Source organism: Porites lutea, chromosome 12 (assembly GCF_958299795.1).
Source record: "Porites lutea chromosome 12, jaPorLute2.1, whole genome shotgun sequence".
In the NCBI taxonomy this organism is placed as follows: Eukaryota; Metazoa; Cnidaria; class Anthozoa; order Scleractinia; family Poritidae; genus Porites; species Porites lutea.
The window spans coordinates 9,640,035-9,661,549 of NC_133212.1; the positions used below are offsets into that span (position 1 = coordinate 9,640,035).

The 21,515-nt window shown below is 38.6% G+C and overlaps 1 long non-coding RNA gene across 1 annotated transcript; it reads left to right on the forward strand.

The window, feature by feature from the left end:
* Positions 1 to 9,862: 9,862 nt before the first annotated feature.
* LOC140921933 (uncharacterized) lies at positions 9,863 to 13,035 on the forward strand. The gene is made up of 3 exons (XR_012164044.1): positions 9,863 to 10,162; positions 11,236 to 11,334; positions 11,933 to 13,035. It is a non-coding gene; the product is annotated as an uncharacterized lncRNA (long non-coding RNA).
* Positions 13,036 to 21,515: the final 8,480 nt, after the last annotated feature.

The window sequence follows — 21,515 nt, forward strand, 5'->3', positions numbered from 1 at the left end:
AGTTACTTGTAGTTTGCTTGTTTGTTTGTTTGTTTGAAACGTTTCTTGATACGTTTGATACTCCATGTTCGAAAATCTTTCGCCATTCTACTAGTGAATTGCATTTTCATCTGGTTAACTGGGATCCACAATAATCCTTGGAATTGTGTTTGCCACTTTCTTATTGGCAATTGCTGGTTTTCCCGCTACCATGCCATCAAAAATCAAAAGCAAAACAGTGAATAGCTTACGTCCAGCGTCTGTTATGTAAATTCGAAAGGAGTTAATTAAGTATGCAAAGATCCTCGACAAAATTCAAGCCACTGCAATTTTTCATATGCGAGATATTAGGGGAAATCTTGAAGACGCATTCGTAAGAGCTTCAACATGGCGGCCGGAAACAAGCAGAAACTTGATGTGTCAATGAGTTTTATTACAAAAGCGTGAATTCATCTCTCAAGGAACCTACAAACATTTAAAGTAATACTTCTTTTGCAATACAACTGTTAAATGGCAAACTATCCCCCAAAAGGTCATTTTTTTAACCTACATGACAGCTCTATCATGAGCCATGTATATGCCGCTTCACACAAAAGCTTTGATATTCAAGCGTACTATATTAAAAAATGAAAAGCCTTTTCGAAGTGAGAATTTGAATAAATATTAGTTTTAAGCTGCTTTACTGTTTAATGAAAGTAAAAATTCGGAGGGATCGATAATTCTTTAGTTTTGAATATTGATGACGTCATGTCATATTCTTATGAATGATGGATATGGGTCATGTGACACTCCTAGTTCGTTTGGACTTCAGCGCCGCCTTTGATACTGTGAACCATGACATTCTTATTCATAAGCTTCAGTCACTACTCGGCCTACCTGGGTCAGCTCTGCAATGGTTTCGATCCTATCTGAGAGGTCGATCGCAACAAGTTACAATTAATGGTGCTCTTTCCAAAAAGTTTGGCCTAGAATACGGGGTGCCTCAGAGTTCATGCCTTGGTCCCTGCTTTTTACTATCTATGCTAGCAAACTTTTCAGTATTATTAAATCTCACCTGCCGTCTGCACACTCATACGCAGATAATGCTCAATTATACTTGTCATTTCGCCCGTTAGAGAGTACGTGTGAAGCTGAGGCGCTAGATGCTATGGAGAAATGCATCGCTGATGTTCGTTCACGGATGATTAATGATAAGTTGATGTTGAACGATGATAAGACTGAGTTTCTGGTGATCGGCACTAGCAAGTAGCTATCTAAAGTGTCTGTTAGTAGTATTAGGGTTGGTGACGTTGATGTAGTTCCGTATACTCGGCAAAAAAATCTGGGCTCCTGGTTCGACTCGCACATGGATATGGCAACGCATATAACAAAGACCTGTGGTGGTGCATTCTTTTATCTGTATAATATCCGACACATACGGAAATATCTTACTAGGGAATGTACTGAAAAACTGATTCATGCCTTTATTAGCAGTAGGTTAGACTATTGCAACAGTCTCCTCTATGAAGTTCCCGACCGTCACACGCAAAAACTCCAACGTGTCATGAATGCCAGTGCTTGATTGATCTTCTGCGCACCTAAACACTGTCATATTACGCCGCTCCTTTAACTACTTCACTGGTTGCCTATCCGCCTACGTATCGAGTTTAAAATCCTTTTGATCACCTTTAAAGTACTCTAGGGCTCAGCTCCTAAATAGCTCATTGATTTAGTTTCTGTTTTACCGCCGTCCCTTTATGATTTACGGCCAATTAACAAGGGAATTCTTCTGAGCACCCCAAAGCGTTTCACAAAAGTTACCATGGGGGATCGATCCTTCATGGCGGCAGCGCTACCGCTTCGGAACAGTCTTCCCGTAAGCATAGATAGATAGATAGACAGATACTGATAGATAGCTTTATTAAGAAGTAAAGTCTTTGCAGCCCCCGGGCCGGCTGAAATGTGACTTACTTTACAATGGAACCAAAGATTATCTATAAATATTTGATAACTACTATAAAAACCGTAAAATATAACCTAAAATAAAATACAAAAGGAGAAGTATGAACACCAAAATACTAATAATGAAGATTACTACTAATAATTAAAACTGTTCGCCATAATAAAAGTGTTTTTAAACCAATTTGTCTTACAAATCGGTAGTTTGAAGTATCTCTGGCTGCGGGTGCAATAAGTGGACCCGTTGCGTGGCGGCAGCAGATCATAGAGCTTGTGGCTTTGGTCCCTTACAATTTGGTCAAATAGAGCATTAACTCAAGGCCTTCCTGCTCTCGTACAGTGACGTGATGTCTAGAGCTACGAGAGCTTCAGCATAGGATAAGTCGAGTTGTATTATCCGCAACGCGCGCTTTTGCAACCTTTCCATTTCATTAGACAGATATTGCGGGAAAGAATGATGAAAAACTGGGCACGCATATTCTAATACAGGGCGTATACATGTTGTATAGAAAAGTAGCATATCCTTGGGTGGAACTTTAGCGCGCTTTTGCTGTTTTAGGAAGTACAGGCGCGTCGCAGCCTTTTTGCATATAGATTCTACATGCGCGTTACACCTGAGGTTGTCCGAAACTACCACTCCTAACAGCTTTGCGGACGAGACAACTTCGATTTGCTTATCATTGATAGTGATATGATCTACAGAACTTTCTGATCTAGAGAATGATATTCTCAGTTCTTTACATTTAGACTAGTTGAGTTGGAAACCATCAGCTTCCGACTGTCCTACAAGTTCATCTACGCGTAACTGCATGTAGCTAGTCTCGTTCTTCGATACTGATTCGACAAGAGTGGTGTCATCAACGTATTTCCAAAGAGTTGTGTCTGCTACAGAAAGATCATTTATCATGATAAGGAACAGCCAGGCGCCCAGTTTCGTCCCCTGTGGGACCCCTGCAGGAACAGCTTCCCACTCCGAGAAGCAATCGCGGCTTAGTTTTATCCTTTGCTTACGGTACATTAAAAAGTCTATGATCAGCTCGACATCAACCTTGGAATATCATAGGAGGAGAGCTTCCGCGCCAGAACACGATGGTCAATCAAATCAAATGCTTTCCGGAAGTCAGAGAGTACAGCTCTCGTAGTCGATCCATTTCCATCCGTTTACTTCGCCCAAGAGTGAATCATATTGATTAATGTATACGTAGTGCTGGATTTGGGCACCGTTCCAAATTGCTGTGGGTCGACCTTTGAGAGGACAGCGGGCTTGACATAAGTGTCGACAACGTAGTCTTTCGCTATTTTGACAGGTTTGGTGTCAGGGAGATGGGTCGAAGGTGTTTGTTTATGTCCTGCACAGGTCTTTGCTTGGGCACCAGCACAACATCTGCTTCTTTCCATGAGGGTGGGAGACGACCTTCGCGATAAGATGAATTGAGAATATCTGCTATCGACGCTGCCAGTAAATCTACATTTTCTTTCAATAACCACCCAGGATGTCACCAGGACCATGCGCTTTGCTTCTGTTCAGTTTCATCAATTTCTTATAAACCAACTCGTTTGATACAACAAGCGCAGGTTGTATGGTTGCGCTGTTAGTGGGAAGTATGACGTAATTAGCAGGGAGCGGTGTGAAACTAAGCATGGGCGAGAAAAGGCCTTATTGATGATGTTGGCAAGAGTGATGTCATCTGAAGGCCCATACAGGTGTTGTAGGGACTTCGTGGCGTAAGATTTCTCCCTGAAAGCCGGGGAACAGCCGCTAAGCTTTTTGATTTCATTCCACCACGCGGACGGCTTACACTCCTTCAAGTGCTCTACCTTCGCTTGAAAGTACTTAGGCCGACACACTTTTCGTTCGCAATTCACACGATTCCTTATTAGATCTTCTTGTTCCAAAAGTGATTTTAAACAGAAACTTAAGACTTTTTAGGCATTTTGTTAGTACAATTAGTTTACATTTAGATTTTTATACAGTTTTTCTGCAAATTACTTTTCTTATAACCAATGGCAAATAATGTAGTTTTCGTCTTTGATTCCATAGTGACCGTAAATAGGTTCTTATTTTTGTATTTAATGTAATGTTTGTTACACTGTAAAATGAAAAGAGCCAAATCGACCCCAAAGGCCAAATCGGCCCCAATTTCTCGAGGGCCGATTTGGAACATGCTGGGCCGTTTTGGACAGAAAGAGTCAGAACAGTTCTAGATGGTACCAATTCGGCCCATCAAATTTCTGAATCGGCTACACTAAAAGCTACTTTGGCACTTCCTCTCAATTTGGCCCTTCCGATAGCCAAATTAAAATTCCGATTTGGCCCCAACAAGGTCTACTCGGAGCGACCGCCTTTTGCCGTCAAAAGGGGCGCAAGGAGACCGCGGTCTTCGGTTGAAGTAACCATAGTCACGTCTGACACAATCCAAAGTACGGTCCGTTTAGTCGAGTAAGGAACTAAGATAACTCTAACGTAGACCTAAAACCGTGACGACAGTCAGAGACTGTAAGGTAAATCATGGTTTCGAGCGAACCTTCGCCTCGAGCGAAGGTGCAAATCGGAAACAAAGCTACAATCACGCTCCCGAATGTTCTGCACGTGATTTCAATATCGATAACATTACATGATGCGTCACGCAAACTAAACGCCGGGAGGGCGTTACAGTACAATATCCCTCGGTATTGATAGCAAACAAAGACCCAGCCATCATGTACATATATTTTCTGATTCATAAGTAAAAGGTTTTTAAAATTTCGAACGCCTGCCACGCAGGCTAAAAATGACACGACATGTAAACAATCGAAAACATATTTTGGAAACAATACACAACTGGTCAGCGGGCTGTCCCTGTGCACATGCTCTTTGGTGTCGTCCAGGGTGATGAACTCGCCAATCGCTCCTATAGGAATCCCGCGGCGGATGATCTTGGCCATCGTGACGTCACGAGAAATTTATCCCGGGAACTTTAAGTGGTTTCAGCGAGCGAAATTGTTTCGTGGTTTCAAGAGGTAAAAGTCGAGACGTTGCGATGAAACGACCGAAGGTATGTGTTTATCTATCAATGCTATATAGTAAAATTGCAATATATTCTAGGAAAGAGCATTTCCATCGTAAAAAATCAAGAACTTCCCGAGATCGACCAGATGGTACAACTCATACCCGGGCGTCTTTAGAGACGCATAACTAAAGAGCCCAGCAGAATTTAGTCTCGAGAAAAACAAATGACGTTAATATGGTATAGGTCTCTCAATTAGTGATAGAAGTGAGCCATCTAATAAGTTAGCAAAAATGATCAGTGGGATAAAAGTCGCAAACCTCAGGGATGTTTACAAAAATTGCGAAAGTGGCGTGGACAGGTCACGAAACATAGCGTCATGATGTTCATACTACACTATCAAATTGTGTAAACAATTTATTAAAACTAAACAAATGTAAGAAGCAAGTGTTTTTTTTTATAGAATATGGGCTATAATCTTCAAGGGTTTTGAAAGGATTTCCTGTTTGAGTCAAACGTATCAAACTGTTAATAAAGCGTATTGAATCTAATCGTCGCGCGATAACCAAGGATATTATAGCTTATTATATTGCAACTTTTCACTATAAATTACGATCATTTTGTCAAAACATTCATTGCTCATGATGGAGATAAGTTCACATTGCCTTTCTCTTTACTTCTTCGCCCCACAAACAAAGGAGAACATGGTTTTTAACCTGTAAATAGTCAAACAGAATCTATCACTAGGGTAAAGTGCCGTGAACTAAAGTTTTTGATCAACATCAACATTTTTAGGGCTTTATGCAGAGAATCCAGGAGGAGGAGCCATAGAAAGGATGGGTATGTAGCTTTGCCTTAATCGCTTTACAGAGTTAATAGAAAAAAAAAAACTAGAAAAAGCCAAGAAAACGGACACTAGTAAGCGTTTCAATCGTGTAATATTGAAAATGTGTTTCCTCGGGCGTCCGTATGTTAAAAAATGAGGGGGGGGGAAAATTTCTAAGGATATAAAAAATTGCAGGATTTTCATGCGATGAATATCATCACCCTTCTCACACTTTTACAATATAAAAAGAGACTTTTTTATGTTACATTTTTTCGGTTTTCCTTTTTGTGTAGTTCAATAAAGACACCAAAGTTCAAGAACGACAATATAGTTCAATAACTACACGAGTTCAGAAAATGACACGAGTATCAATGTATGTTTATTAGGTAATGTCAAGGCAGGGGATCTACTGGGAGTGGGAGTGCAGGGGCATCAGTTTAATTTTCAATCATTGATGCTTTTTAACTTACCTGGACTTCATGCTATTGTCAGTTACATCAAGTGACACTGTCCAGTTCCAACAATTCGGGGCCTGCTCGTACAGTTTTATCACCCAGCTTGTACAGTTTTATCACCCAGCTGATGTAGCTTTGTGGTAATTTCTTGGTAGGCATAACTTAGTAAAGACAATCATTCCATGACTATAGGTGTTGCATTATAATAGCTCTAAAGCCCCTCTTTAAAATTTGCCGTTGTACTGCCTCTGCTAATATATTTCACATAGCCTTGCCATTGCTATGGTATGATTACAGATAGGTTGACAGGTATTCATTTAGCTATTGGTTTAAGATTAGAAACCAGTCTTTGGATTATCTTGATAGGTTGCTTGAAGTTACAAAAATTTATAATTCAAGCGAGAAATATTTTTTTACCGTTGCTTGGGGGGGGGGGGGGGGTGGTGTTTGTGGTTTAACTCACCCATATTAATGTGAAGTTTAGGGAGTAGGTGAGGAAAACCATTATAATATCTGATTTAAGAGATGCTTAACAAATAATTAGGGATTTTACGTGATAATATTGCCTTTATTGATTTTTTTTTTTACTTTTGTATATATAACAATCTCTTTTTATCTGACTGATTTTATAATCAGGTGCTTCCTCGGTTGGGAATACTGAGAAAAAACATGCAGTGTATGATGGAGGAGGTGCTGCTTACTGGATGTCTGTAAAGATCTAGTATAATAGATTCCACGAAGAGAGTAGTGCAGTGCGGGAAGTGGAGGGTGTTAGATGTAGTGGATTCCATGGAGCAAGAAGAGACCATACAGGATACGAGAAATTAGAAGAACCAGTTTCCTTTTATTTTTTATATACTGAACAAATGTGTTTTCTTTCTGGCATAACAGGTCTGACTTAGACTTGTTTACATTTAAAAACTTTGCACATCGACTTTGATTAAAAGAAACGGTTTGTTATCAATAAAATTTTCTTACACTGGTGTTTTTCTTTTACTTCTTCTTTAACTTTTTGGTCTCTTCTAGAATTTGGTTAGCCAAGCAGTCTAGCTGCCCTGCCATTAGTTGCAGTTGGGCAGCTACCTGCTTAGCCTCTATTACTGTGTTTTTAATTTCTTTTGCTTTTTGTCTTAACCTTTCTTCTTTTCCTTTCAACTCTTTCTCTTCTCTTTCAATTTACTTTCTCCTCTCCTCAATCTCAGTGGCTGCCAGTCAGCTCCTTACTTCTATTTCTTCTTCCAGGGATAGCTGTAAAAAAGAGTATCCCACCTCTTATAATCTGTCTATTATTGTTAACTTATCTTACCCCCGTCTCTACGATAATAAAACATGATAAGCTCATCCTTTAAAACAAAAAGCATCCTATCTCAACAAACTGTTGAAAGCCTTGTTTCATCAGGTACGAGGAGGGGAGGTGAGGTAGGGTAAATGCAAATAAAAATAGCCATAGGGGAATGGGGCGGGTTTCAGAGAAAAGGCCTGTTTCCATACGTTTTGACGTCATTATGGTACCATTCGGCTGAGCCCTATGTGCCTTTTGTCCTTTTAAGATGCCTTTTGCTTTCCCAGAAAACCATGAGATTGGGAGTCTCGCCCTATCAGCGCTTGGCTAGTGTCACCAGGGGACTTCTGTAAATTATATAAATAAGTTACAGTACTTTCTCATTTCATTTTTGTTTGTATAAAGCTTGTTTTACTCATTTGATATCTCAAAATTTCAGGTACAATTTGCTCTGCAAAAATAAAGATATTAATGCAAATGTATATCATCATATCTCTGGAAGTATTCCAAATGTTTCTGCCTTTTATTTGAATGGTACTTAGCTCCTTATACAGACCTGCAAACTCCTGATAAAGGAAAATCTGTAGACTCATGAAAAAAAATCGGGAGATTCTACAAAAAGTAGTGAGATTCAATTTTTTCTGATCAAAGTTAAACGACCCCTTTTCCATTTAATAGTGGCATCAAATGTTTATTTTAATATAACCTTGCTTTAGTGTGGTCACTTATGTAACAAATTAGATGCCCCTTTTTCTTTGATGACTTTAAGAGGCCAGAAAATAGGTTATCACTGTGACGAAACATACAGCAGAGTCATTTCTTTGGGCTAAGACAACTTCATGGCTAAAATAGTCAAAGCTTATCCAGGCACAAGAATTTCCCCACAAAATTTATGTTTTTATTCAACAAGGTAATATTTCAATTTAGAATATTTCCCAGAAAACCATGAGATTGGGAGTCTTGTCGTGAGTCCATGAGAAAAGTTAAAAAATCGTGAGACTCATGGCAGAATTGTGAGAGTTGGCAGGTCTGCCTCATATGACATTTTCTATTGAAACCTGTATGTAGTAGGAAGAAACTTTGTATTAAGTGGGCACTACAGCATTCGCTGAGGTGTCCGCTTAAATTATACAAGTTTCACTGTACATGTTTGACTCCATTTGCACTAACTATTGATGTGGAACGATATGAAATTGCTTCATGCATAACAGATGTACATGTTTGGAGCTGTATGTAAATCTTTATAATTTTTTTTGCTATTTATGAAAACTTAATGTAAGCTTATAGGTATTACAGAGAAATATCCTTTGCTTCAACAAGATGGTACAACCTTCAAGTGTTAAAAAAATATATATTCCTGGTGTAATTATTATAGATACATAGTGTTGAGGGAAGTCTTTGGTTTCCTTTTTCTTAAAACCGAAAAATAATTGACTTACATTGTGCCGGGGTAACCGAGTCGAGGTCATCTGTTTATATCAATATTAAGCGCACTCGAATGGACTGATCATTTTTACTGCTAATTTCTCCCATTAAACATCGAGGACAATGTTTTCCACTATTGCTGACCTACCCTTCTGCCAAGTTTGAATTTCCACACGAAACCGATTTTCTAAAACATGCGATGTTCATATGTGATCATGCAAATTTCTGCGACAAATATTCCACTTGAAAAAATTGGCTTAAACTGTTTACGAGGTAATTATCAATAGAATATAATACAATTAACTCTCCTTCTTGGAAAGAGCTGTTGCAACTATACTTTCCCTCTAACAGAAACTACTTTAAAGTCTACTTATCCCGAAAAGACAGCTTGAATAGGTGGTACTATTGGCATTATTGGAGATAACAGCAAAGTAATGAATACAATTGCATCAGTTCTGGGACTGTACCTTTAATAGCGGCTACGCTGGCACACTCGAATGGACTGATCATTTTTTCTGCTAATTTATCTTAATTAACTTCAGAGACAATGCTTTCCAATAGAAGTAACCCACCCTTATGCCAAGTTTCGATGTTCAACACCTCACCGATTTCGAGAAAATGCGATATTACTGTGCGAACATGCAAACTTTTGCGGCACATTATTCCACTCGAGGAAATTGACCAAAACTGTTTACAGCTCTCATACGCGTTATTTTTCGGATTAATACACATTTCACTCACCTTCTCGGAAAGAGATGTTGGAACTGCACTATCCTACCGTGACAAAAACCATTTTGGAGCGTCAATATCCAGGAAAACCAACTTTAAAAGTAGCATTTGGAAATGGCAACGGCGCCATTTTCGAAAACTCCTCGAAGTTGCGCGCTTCTCTCTTCGTGACGTCACGATGGCCAAGATCGTCCGGACAAACAAACTACCAAGTTCACCACCCCCCCCTGGTGTCGTCCTTTTGGCGTCCATTTGAAAGTACTGCAACGGTTGCGAACATGCCAGTTACTTTGGGGATCAGGAGTCTTGCATTATACTTCTCGACAGCATCAAAGGACATTCAAGGTGTTGTTACTAATTATTTTCGAACAATGAGCCGTCGTTGATCCATCACTTCGCTCTTGAAGTTCGTCGTGAAGAATCGGAGACAGAAGCCTCGTGAGGCGCAACGGTTTTCAAGATGAACTGCACAAAATTATAATAATAACAAACACTCTCCAAGAATCAAGACTTTGCTGGAAAAAGCCGATAGTAAGACCAGGTAAGCCGCCCTGATTCGCTCTCTTTCTACCAAATGCAAAAGACTGAGCTATTTTAACCACGTTTGATGAAACAGAATTCAGGGTCACTCAAGTCCACCTTGTTGGAACTTTTTGAAGAACGGGTCATTAGATGCTTTAATTTTATTATCTAATGATAAGGAAATAAGTGACCCTGTATTCTGTAGTTAAGCCAGTGGAGGAGTTAAAAAGCACTTCTTCCATCCCCTCACTGTCCCCTATTTAAAACAGGGAGAATGATAAACATATCTAATGAAGAAACCTTAAAGCCATTTCAACTAAAGAAGATGGTAAGGATGGTGTGGACTGGTTATACATTTACAATGTAGATTTCGGTACTTGTTTTGTTTTAAGTAAGGTTTACCCTACCAATGCATTATTTCTCTTGTCTGATAAATAAGTGCAAAATAAATGCATTAAAAATAGAGAAATTTAAAACCCTTTTAACCCTAAGATTAAAATTTGAATGCTCATTTGTTGCCCCTATTCATTTCCTACAGAAGTAGTGGGAAGAAGTTGATAAAATATCAAGCAAATTGTGTGATCATGTCCATAATTCTCATGAACACTCTGTTTTACAAAGCATTGATATTACAAGGAGAAATAGCCCTTATGCATGTTTACGTCAGACGAGTAAATTTCACCACCAAGTCTCGTTTTCAAAATATAAAGTTGCGAAGTTTTGCATAAATGAATTCCCAGGGCAGTACAGTTGAAAAGAATACTCACGCATAAAGAGTGCAAATGCGAAGAATTTTGCTTTCAAACGAGGCTTGGTTGTGAAATTTGCTCGTCTGACGTAAACATGCATAAGGGCTATTTGATGCTGATCACTCTTAAGGCTTAAAGGGTTGAAAGAATAATGTGAATTATAATAATAAAGTTATGCATAAAATTAGGAAATAGGATTTTAGGTTGCAGAATTCTGCAGGTGTGATTGAGGTAACAGGGTCTGTCAGTCGATTTGCTCCCACAGTTACTCAGAACTGTGTGTAAATAAACTTGGTGCTCCAAGTCAACCAGTTTTAATTTAATAACATTTCTCCTATGGCAGAAATAGAAAGGCGGGCATCCTTTTGGTAGTGAACAAGGTTCTGCGTCATTGATTGGAGTGCTAAGAGGACTTCGGGAGGAATTTATCACTATTGTAGAGGTAGGTGTTTTGGGAATACAATGTTTTTCCTGATATTGTGATACAAAATACCACAAGAGTGCTACAAACTCAACTGTACATTGAACCCTAAATGCTTGGGAAGCCCAGATACAAGTGGAAGTCAGACAAAATTGAGATGCAATTTAGCTTTTGTTATGAAGGTATCTCTTGGGAGCCATTCCCGTCACCAGACTACACCAAATCTCACAGAATAATAATGGCTACATAATACTTAATGAATTTTGATTTACAGCTGCAAAATTTCTTGATTGGTGAGAAATACATGTACTAAAAGAATCTTCTTGTATCAGGACATGCACACTGTAATTACCTCCTCAATGATGTGTGAATGTGTTAGACATAATTATGCTGTCATTCTTTTTCCCATAACATAAAGGAAGCATAATTTCAACAAACTATAATTTATACACTATACCATACATGCATATCTGAAAACTGGAACGAAGTAATTAAACCAACATTTTTTTGACAATAGTATTGTTATGACCATACTGACTTTTTATGTGTACGCACTGTTTGTTGTGTTTTGATTATTGTTTTATCATTTCTAAAATTACAACATTTGTTTTTATTGCAGAGGGATGCAGATGTTGACAGGAAAATTCAGGATTTTGTTGTGACAAAGGGAGGCATTATTTGCCAGTTTCCTCAGAAGAAGATTGATGTAGTGATAATATTGCTTGGGTGTTTTTATGTATTTAATGTATCATACACCTAATGCAAAGCCATCTTGACTTTTCTAGATCAGGCATTGATTGAAAATGGACTGGGGTAGACACTTATCAATGTTTCCTCCCTTTTTTAATGACTTGGCAAATACCTCAGTTCTTGCTGAATGTTAACTCAGGACAACCTCGCAAGGTGTAGCCAATTTTCATGGAAGTTTTCTTTCACTCTTATAGACCAAGATTTGGCAAGATTTTTTAAACATAATATCTGTGGAGTAAAATATAGTTTAAAACATTTGCCAAGTCATTAAGGGCTGGGCTGGTTTACTAGTAAGATACAGAGTCGGAACTGTACAAATCAAAAGCATAGAGTGTTGATCTAGATATAACACTAACAGGGTATAATTACTCCAATTATGACTCCTTCACTTTTGATCTAGTGAAAACTATAAAGCATGGGAACAAGAATTTTGACTGGTAAGTGGTTTATCCTTCAACGATTACACCCCTGCTTAATCTGGTTTTCTACATCATAAGCAGAATCTGAAGAGTAGAAAGTTGTGATGACTCCAATTCCATCAAGCTTTTAGTTATGACTTCCCTTGCAACTCTGATTTTTGATTTTCACTAGGTAATGAGTGCTCTGACTATGACCCTGACTTTGTCCCTAGTGAAAACCACCCTTCAAAAGGATTAGGTCAAGTCATTAAAGGCTCACACTAACAAGGTAGACAGAGTCGGAGTCATAATCAGAAGCTTGAGAATTGATATAGCTAAAGCATCTTAGTTCATTATTGCTCTTACAACTCTTTTGCTTCAATCTAATGTACATTGTCAGAACTGTTAGCAGGAGAACTTGACCAACTCTGACAATCTTTTATTTTTTTTTTGTCAAAAGGGGAGTTATAAAAGAAACCTTAATTGACTCCAATTCTGGTGAGCTTTAATTAATGAAACCCTTTACAACTCCAATTTTTGATTTTCACTATAGGTTTTAAGTGTTCCTATGATGCTGATTATGATTTTGACTTTGTCTTTTGTGAAAACCGTTTTAAGAAGTAGTTACTTTGATCGCACCGAAGACAAGTGTCTCTCTTGGCCAATTTAATTCCTCCAATGATTCTAAATGTTCAATCTAGAAAAGTTGAGATTAACCGAAGATAATATTACATAAATAGGTTGGAATACGCATTGTTATGATGTACACATATCACAGTAACTTATTCAGAACTGAATAAATGTTTGAAATAAGCCTTAGTTTGGTTTCATTATTTATCAATACCCTAATTAAGGGAAAAATCTGTAGGCCCCCACCCAAATTAGAAAAACCATAATGGCCCGATATGGGGCTGAATCGGCTACTTTTGGAGGGGTAGTTTTAAAGAGGGCCAAAATTTGAGGGGGCTGTTTTGGCTACTGGAAAATCCAAAATGGCCCTAGTGTTTTCCATATTGACCCTTTACATGGTCTAATTTGGCCCCGATGCAAGGGTCAATTTAGCCCCAAATGTTGGTACCAAAACAGCCCCATCTCAGTGGGGCTGAATTGGCCCCAAAAACAGTACCATTCTGGACTCACCCGTTTCGGCCCCATTTTTGGGGCCAAATTGGCTCTTTTCATTTTACAGTGTATGCTCTTTGGAAAAAAGCTATCTGTGTTCGGTATTAATATCTTACTACCTTCAACAATTCTGAGTCGATTCATCATGTTGTAACAATAAGATAACATATATTTAAATACACAGAACACTGAGTTCAGTTACAGCCAGATAAAATACATATAAACCGTGAAGGTACAAATTACGGCTAATTCAATAATTGTCTCTACTGGCCTAAATTGAATGGCATTTGGCAGTGGTCTTTAGTTTCTTTGGCAAAACGTCCTCTTATGGTTATTAACAGACTGGTGCTTGCCCAAATGGAGATCATCACAATATTTATAACCGCCAATATCACGTGCCTTTTCCATCGCCTTCGCCAAACAGCCATGATGGGCAAATTCTGATAGCGAGTTTCGACAGCTATAGACACACTCGTGAAAAACCATTCGATGAACAGTGGAACGGAAGTGGTAAGTGCAAATGACTGAAATAGATGTAAAGGTGAATTTCCACTTGTGTAAAAACACTGGTATAAATACAGAAGGCCATTCACTGAAATTATTGCACAGGATTCATACAACATGCCCATAATACAGATATCGGCTGCAAGCCTCTCTCGACGAGGTGTTCGAAAACCTCCAAGGGGAATTCTTCTTTTTTCCAGAATTTGGTTATAATAATGATCTATGATAACCATCGTGCTTCGCTCAATAACTTCCGCTATCCCATGAATGACCCCAATGAGGGCAACCGATCCCAGGCTCTGAAGATCCAATTGTAATAATCTCACCATTATAGCTGAACCACAATAAAGGGGAACTAGCAACACAAATGAAGTTGCTGGATAACTGATCCGGTTCCATGATCGCTGAACACAAACCCGCGAAACTCCTTTGAGTAAAACTACAATAAGAGGAGCAAAAATAGCTATTATCAGCTTACCAGATTTTCTCTGTTCGTTGTATTTGGGGTATATTAAATTAGCTGCAATTACGGCTGATAGCTGAGTTGCAACACACGCCACTATCAAAAGAAGCAATGTCTTAATCTGTCTTTTTATAAGCCCTGGGTAAAAGTGTCTTGTCAAAAGGTAAAACAGTACACATACATCTAGGTGGTATATAACCATTGCAGGAATTTGTTGTGTAGGTGTCATTCTAGGCTGCGAAAGTCCTAAGGCTTGCATGGTAATTCGATAAGCTGAATCCAGTAAATAGAAACCAAAACACAAAAAGAACAGAGTTGATTTTAATCCTGATATTTGGAACGGCCGAAAATAGCATATAATATTGAAAAAGCATGGCAAGTAGATAAACCAGACGGAAAATACTTCTGAAATGGTTATAGCCCACTGTAGCTTGATTGGAATCGATTCTTTGGGACGAGTTAAACAGATGAGCTGCGTTTGAAAGCTAAAATAAAAGACAGCAATCGAAGCCAGTCCAGCAAAAGACGCACCCAAGACGGAGATGAATAAACCAAAGTACATTGAATTCAAAACTGTATGAAAAATCGATGGTCTAAGATGTTTCCACGCCATTGCGGTTTCGTTGCTTTCTTCATGTGTTTGTCCAATGTCATCCGTTGAGCTTGCACTTGTGATTCTAACTTCCGGAAGGTTTGACGTGAAATAATCACTGGCAACTGCTTCACCGTTGCTGAATTCTTGGTAGATAACTTCATCGACAGGTTGAGCGTACCATTCTTTGCCCGTGTCTTCTAAAGCATTGTAGCCAAAGAGAGTTGAATGGTTCTCGCTTTTGGGAAAGTTAGACTGTTCAGCGACACTTCGTGTGAAGCTAAAAAGGATGTGGCCAAATATCTCTGCAATGGTATGACCAACCATTTTCTAAAAGCTGCAAATTAAAACGTTGTTTCCAGTACCTAAGAGTTTGGAAATGGCAGTATGTAAAGCTAAGCCTTTTGGAACAGCTTTCGAAATCTTCCTGTGTTCGCACAGTTAAAAATCAAAACTCTGAAAAATAAATCGTGCTGAAAAGGTACAATAGACAGCACAAAACTGAAATAAGAAAAGCCCTTTCATCAAATTAACAAGAATCAGCGTGGTCACGCCTTGAGCCAACTCTGTTCAACAACATAATTACTTATTAATTGATAAGAAACCTTGAGTTTAGGGTAGCACCTGTTTTAGTACAATTATTGAGTGATTTTCTGTTTCCGAGCCGGATAGTTACTTATCAGCTCTGTCAGGTTAACCGTGGATGTCACTGAGTTTCAATTTTAACTTTCATTATTCATCTATCATCACTAATTAAACTTTCTCAGGTTCGCTATTCAATTGGTGCTATTAACATTCTGCTGTGAAATATTTATGAGCGAATTTAATTACAAAAACAAGAATTTCTTACTGGTTCTAAGGCTTTCTGAAATTCCTATGATTGCTTCCCTGTGGATTTCAATTTAAGTCTGGGATTAAGCTGGTTTGCCAAAAAAAAAAAAACAATAATAATAATAATAACAATAAATAAACATATGATAATTGAATCAAAATATAACTCTGCTTCTGATTGGCTTAAATCCAACGGCTAATTTTTCATAACCAGCTAGTGTTGACTAGCGCGAAGATGAGGTTGACATCAATTCCTCATCTGGAAACTGCTGATGCGAGCCTGAACAGACAAATGGTGTGGAACGGCAAATTTACAGAAGCACCTTTTGAAGTTAGAACGCTGGGCTTATAATAAACGCCAAATCCAAAGTAGCATTAAAGTTGAAAATATGCCCCTTAGACATCATCCTCGAAGACGCCGATCAAATAATGAAAACTGTCCGTCGCACAAGACAAATTCTGTTTTTAATTCTTCCGAGAAGAGCAGAGCGTTTGAAATAAACCGGGCCTCAGTTCTTGGCCTTCGAGCAATCGGTGGTGGACATTCGGCGGCTTCAGAGTTGATAGCAATAAAAAGTTTGTTCCTGTTACATGTTACCTGTCAAAGTCCTTCTGTTAGAGAAAATTGATCCCTCTCTGATATCAATCAGAATAAACATTTAGGATGCCGCCAAAAATGTATTTTCTATTTTATCTCCGGAGTAGTCCCCCATTTTTCCTCAGAGATAGTAGAGCGAGCGAAACGCGAGCGCGCGTGAAAATCGCCCCACGCGGGAAAAGGCGACACGCGGCGGGGAGAGAGAAAAATGAGGGACTACAGACAAAGCCCAAGCTTTTGAACTAATGCGTTGCTCTCACAACGCAAAACTCTGATTGCGACATAATCACGATTTACAGAACAAATAACTAGAGCAGAACAAATAACAGCACAGAACAAATAACTAGAGTTGCTCTTGCAGAAGCAACTAAGCAGAAAACCAACCCGGCAACTGATGAGGTTCGCGTGGAGAGCCGAAACCATGGTCTTGCCTGATCACAAAGCGGGAATAACAGAACAGTCGCAAGGCTGTTAAGTTAATTCAAAAGTTATCACCAAGGGAGAAACTACGTGCTCCAGTCCAAAGACTCACATTATCTCCAGAAAAACAAGCGGCAGTTAAAATTCTTGAGCAGTCATGACTGAGTCTCATCGCAGTTCTCCATAGTTAATGTCGTTTTAGTTTAAGCTGCAATCCATTCTTCGAGATTTGGATATCACTATCCGTCCTGCTAAAAACGCGCGAACGAGCTGGTCCCAGCGTGTCAAAACATTGCAGGAAACCGTCACATTCACGGCCAAAAAGATAATCGCTTAAAATTATTCAGATCCAGGAGGCAATCGACGGGCAAATTAAACAACCCAAAACCCTTATTTAGCCGCATTGAAGAGCTTTACTTTTCAAAAGAGGTCAAAGGAAATGCTCTTGAATTAGAGGGCAAATCATGCCGACCATAAACAATAACCGCAGAAAATTGATATGCGTGTCACGACCTCTCAGTGTGAAATAAGCGGCAAAAATCACATTTGCTCAGTCAAAACGTTTTCCTCCAGAGCATAATCTACCCGTCAGAGAAAAAAAATCCATTGGAACAAGCAGCATTTTGGCATGAGTAAAAGTCGTGTGTTGCCTACACTATCAAGTTTTTCACACGAGATCGAAAATTAGTATCTGGGTTTTCTTTTGCTTGCAATAAATATCCCGCCGCAGTTTACCGATGACAAGAGCAATGACAGCTCAATAAGGGAAGGAATCCCATTGGATGCGCTTAATTGATTTGGAAGGGGATACGAACTTCACACTCCCAAATCAGTCGGCCGTGAAGGGTCAAAAGCTTGGGCTTTGTCTGTCTGTAGTCCCTCATTTTTCTCTCTCCCCGCCATGTGTCGCCTTTTCTCGCGTGGGGTGATTTCACGCGCGCTCGCGTTTCGCTCGCTCTACTATCCTTGAGGAAAAATGGGGGACCACTCGTAGTCTAGAACTTGTGGGAATCCAATGTATAACTTGATATATATTTCTAGTTTCTAGTTTTTTGTCTATTTTATTGTATTATATTACAAAAAAAATTCAATTGAAACTAATTACATCGTATTAAAAATGGACTGGGCCTCACAATTATGAGAAGATATAATACAATAAAATAGACAAAAAAAAGCAATCTCTGGGACATTGTCCGCCTCACAAGTACCACCTCATCAGCTGTAGTTTTAAAGCTGAAGAACCATTTTGCTCGCTATGGTTGCCCTAATCGCTTGATCAGGGACAATGGTCCTCAGTTCGTGCCTTCAGAGTTTCGTAAATTCGCAAACGATTGGGATTTTAAACACAGAACTAGCTCTCCTGGGAACAGGCCAACGGTAAAGTGGAATCAGCAGTGAAAACTGCAAAGAACCTCCTACGTAAAGCCTTGAGTGCCGGAACAGACCCATACATCACAATTCTTGATTACCGCAATACTCCCACACAAGGAATGGAACCAAGTCCTGCTCAACGCCTAATGAATAGGAGAACAAGAACACTCCTTCTCAAACCGAAGACTCTTCTCCAACCCAGAGCCCCACAGAGTGAGCGAGATATCCAACAACTGAATAAGCGACAATTCAACAGTCTAGGTACTAATACAGTGAAACTTGTATTAAGCGGACACCCTTGGGGAATGGTGTAGTGTCCGCTTAATACAGGGTGTCCGCTTAATACAGGTTTTGATAGATAACGTCATATGAGGTGTCAAATGCCATTCAAATGAACAGTGGAAACGTTTACAATACTCCCAGAGACTATGACGATATACGTTTGCATTAATTTCTTTATTAAAGATGATAGTATCATAAACTTAGATTGCAACTCAAATTTGAAGAACTCAGATGAGTGAAACAAGCTCTATAGAAACAAAACGAAATAGACAACAACACTGCACTGTGAAACTAATCAAATAAGTTCGTCAAGTCACGTTTTTTAATGTCAAAATATTAACATTTGTGTGTGGCAATCTTTCGCATTTCCGATGTCTGGCATGTTGGGAGGCGGAATTTAATTACAAGTGTCCGTTTAATACAGGTTAGCAACAATAGAAATGACCATTTCAGGTACTTTTTAGGCGTCCGCGTCCGCTTAATAGAGGTGTCCGCTTAATAAAGGTTTCATTTAAAGTAAATAAGGGAAATAAATTTGGGGACTTCGGCTACTGTCCGCTTAATAGAGGGTGTCCGCTTAATACAGGTTTCACTGTAAATAGATTTAGCAAGGGCTAAAAGCGAAGCTCCCATTCATAAGTTATAATTTAAATCAAACAATAAACTTGTAATCCACAAATCAGTTAACTTAAGGGCACATATGTGACTTTTTAGGGAAAGCTAAGGCTAAGTGATTTTTATAGAGTGAAAAAAAATCTTACATCGAATTGACAGCCGTATATATACACCCAAGAAAAGCAATCATCTTCGATCACATTTAAGAGCCATAATGGCTCTTGATCACAGTAGATTAGGCCTGGAAAACGAATTCTTGGAAAACAAATCAGGCCGAAATTTTTGCGTTCGATAAGTTTACTTACAAAAATCTTGCCAGCAACTCAGGGTCCGTGTAAACCAACATCTCATACTCTTTATACATCACAACTGAGGTGAAACAGAAATTGCACTCATTCAATATTCAGAACCGTAAGAAGCACGCCTGGGCTTTTAGCAAAACCGTTCAAAAAATTTCCAAAATCACCTATACGGCCATCCTGTTCTCCCTTTTGCCAAGCGCCAAATTTTCAGTGAACGTTAAAAGAGTTAAGTTTCAACATGATAAAGAATTTATTATGTTTATTTTTTTTATTCAATGGTTTTATCCCTGATGTGTAATCTTAAAAACTGCGCTTAATGCGCGCGGCATTTTGAGTACCTCCTGCAAGCGGTGTTTATGAACTGAAAACAAACGGCAAAGCGATTAAAATTGCAAGAGGCTACTAACAATCAATAAAAGAAATGTGATTCGGTGAAACATTTACAGAGACAACAATTTTCATTTTCATTTTCATTTCAGACAAATAATACGCGCCGCTGATTCTCACGGATTTTTAAACAATTGTAGCTTGATTTCACAAACTTTTTTTCCGCTACGTGTCGTGTTGCGTCAGTTATTTGACACTGTTAATGGCAAATATCAAAAATCAAAAAAAAAAAAAATGCAACCGATTCAAACTATTTGAGATGTCATGCTTTACTCAGCTTTTATGGATCAGCCAACTGAGGATCAAGAGGTCCTGAGGATCAAGCACACAATTTTGATCCTTCAAAAGCAACTCATGTCTACTAAATATTTTTTGATTCACACGCACTTTGCCGTAGGCAGGAAAGGGCTCAAAAATGCATATTTTTACACTAGTCTGCTCGTGCCTGGTCATGATTCTCCTCAAGACATTACGATATTTATGGATGTTTCCTTGAATCCTGGCCTCGACTTACTGGTGGTTGGCCTCTTCACGATCGGCTTTCCACTTCACAAGTTGTTGGCTGTCATTCGTATACTAATTCGCGTTCGTTATATGAAATACTCTAGGAAAATTTCTCCGAAGCTTACGATCGAGTGCTTGTACTCCTTGTCCTCAAGTTCTGGGCGAACTAAAATCACATGGTGTTCAGAGGTAAAGAGGACGAAAAGGTGGAAAGAAGACCCGAGGAAACTATTTACCGTATTTTTTCGATTAAACGCCCCCGGCGTTTATTTAAAACTTGGCCTCAGGGACCCGGCGTTTATTTGAAGCCAGCGTTTAATCGGGGTCCGGCGTTTATTAATGAAGTAAAATTTTCATCATTTTTAGGTTGATGTATTATTTCACATTCTTTGAGATCCGTGCGCAGTTTGTCAAGGCGGGACGATTTCTCCCTTTCGACCCTGTAATCTCGGATCACTGTGCGGTTCATTGTAACCTGCGTGTACAAAAAAACGCACTTCACGAAGAAAAAGGTGCACTATTCAAAACTGCGTTCTTTGGATATTGAATCCTTTTGTGAAGATCTCTTGGGTCCATGCACACTTCGGCCAATCTAATTTTCCATTTTTTCAACAAAAACGGAAAAAGGAAATATTACTTATCCTTATCATATTTGCATATTTCAAAGTACAGAAAAAAAAGAGAAAAAAAGGAAATGGTTAGGAAAATCGATCATTTTTTCATTTTTCTAATTTTGAAGTTAAATTCAAAAATACAAAAAATACTGTTAACGGCTAAAAGCGATATTTTGCTATTTTTATCTTCTTGATATTGTTAGAAAAGTGAGAAAAATAAAATAATCTCCGAGTCCTAGATCATTTTTCTATTTTTCCGTTTTTCCCAAAAAATAGGAAAACAGAAAAATGAAAGAATGATATTTATTCGAACCATTTTTTCCATTTTGTTCAAAAAATGAAAAAATAGAAAAATGGCATACCTATCGCCTAATTTTCCATAATTCCATTTTAACAAGAAAAATGAAAAAGATGACAAGTGTTGCGAATAATTTTTCCATTTTTTCAAT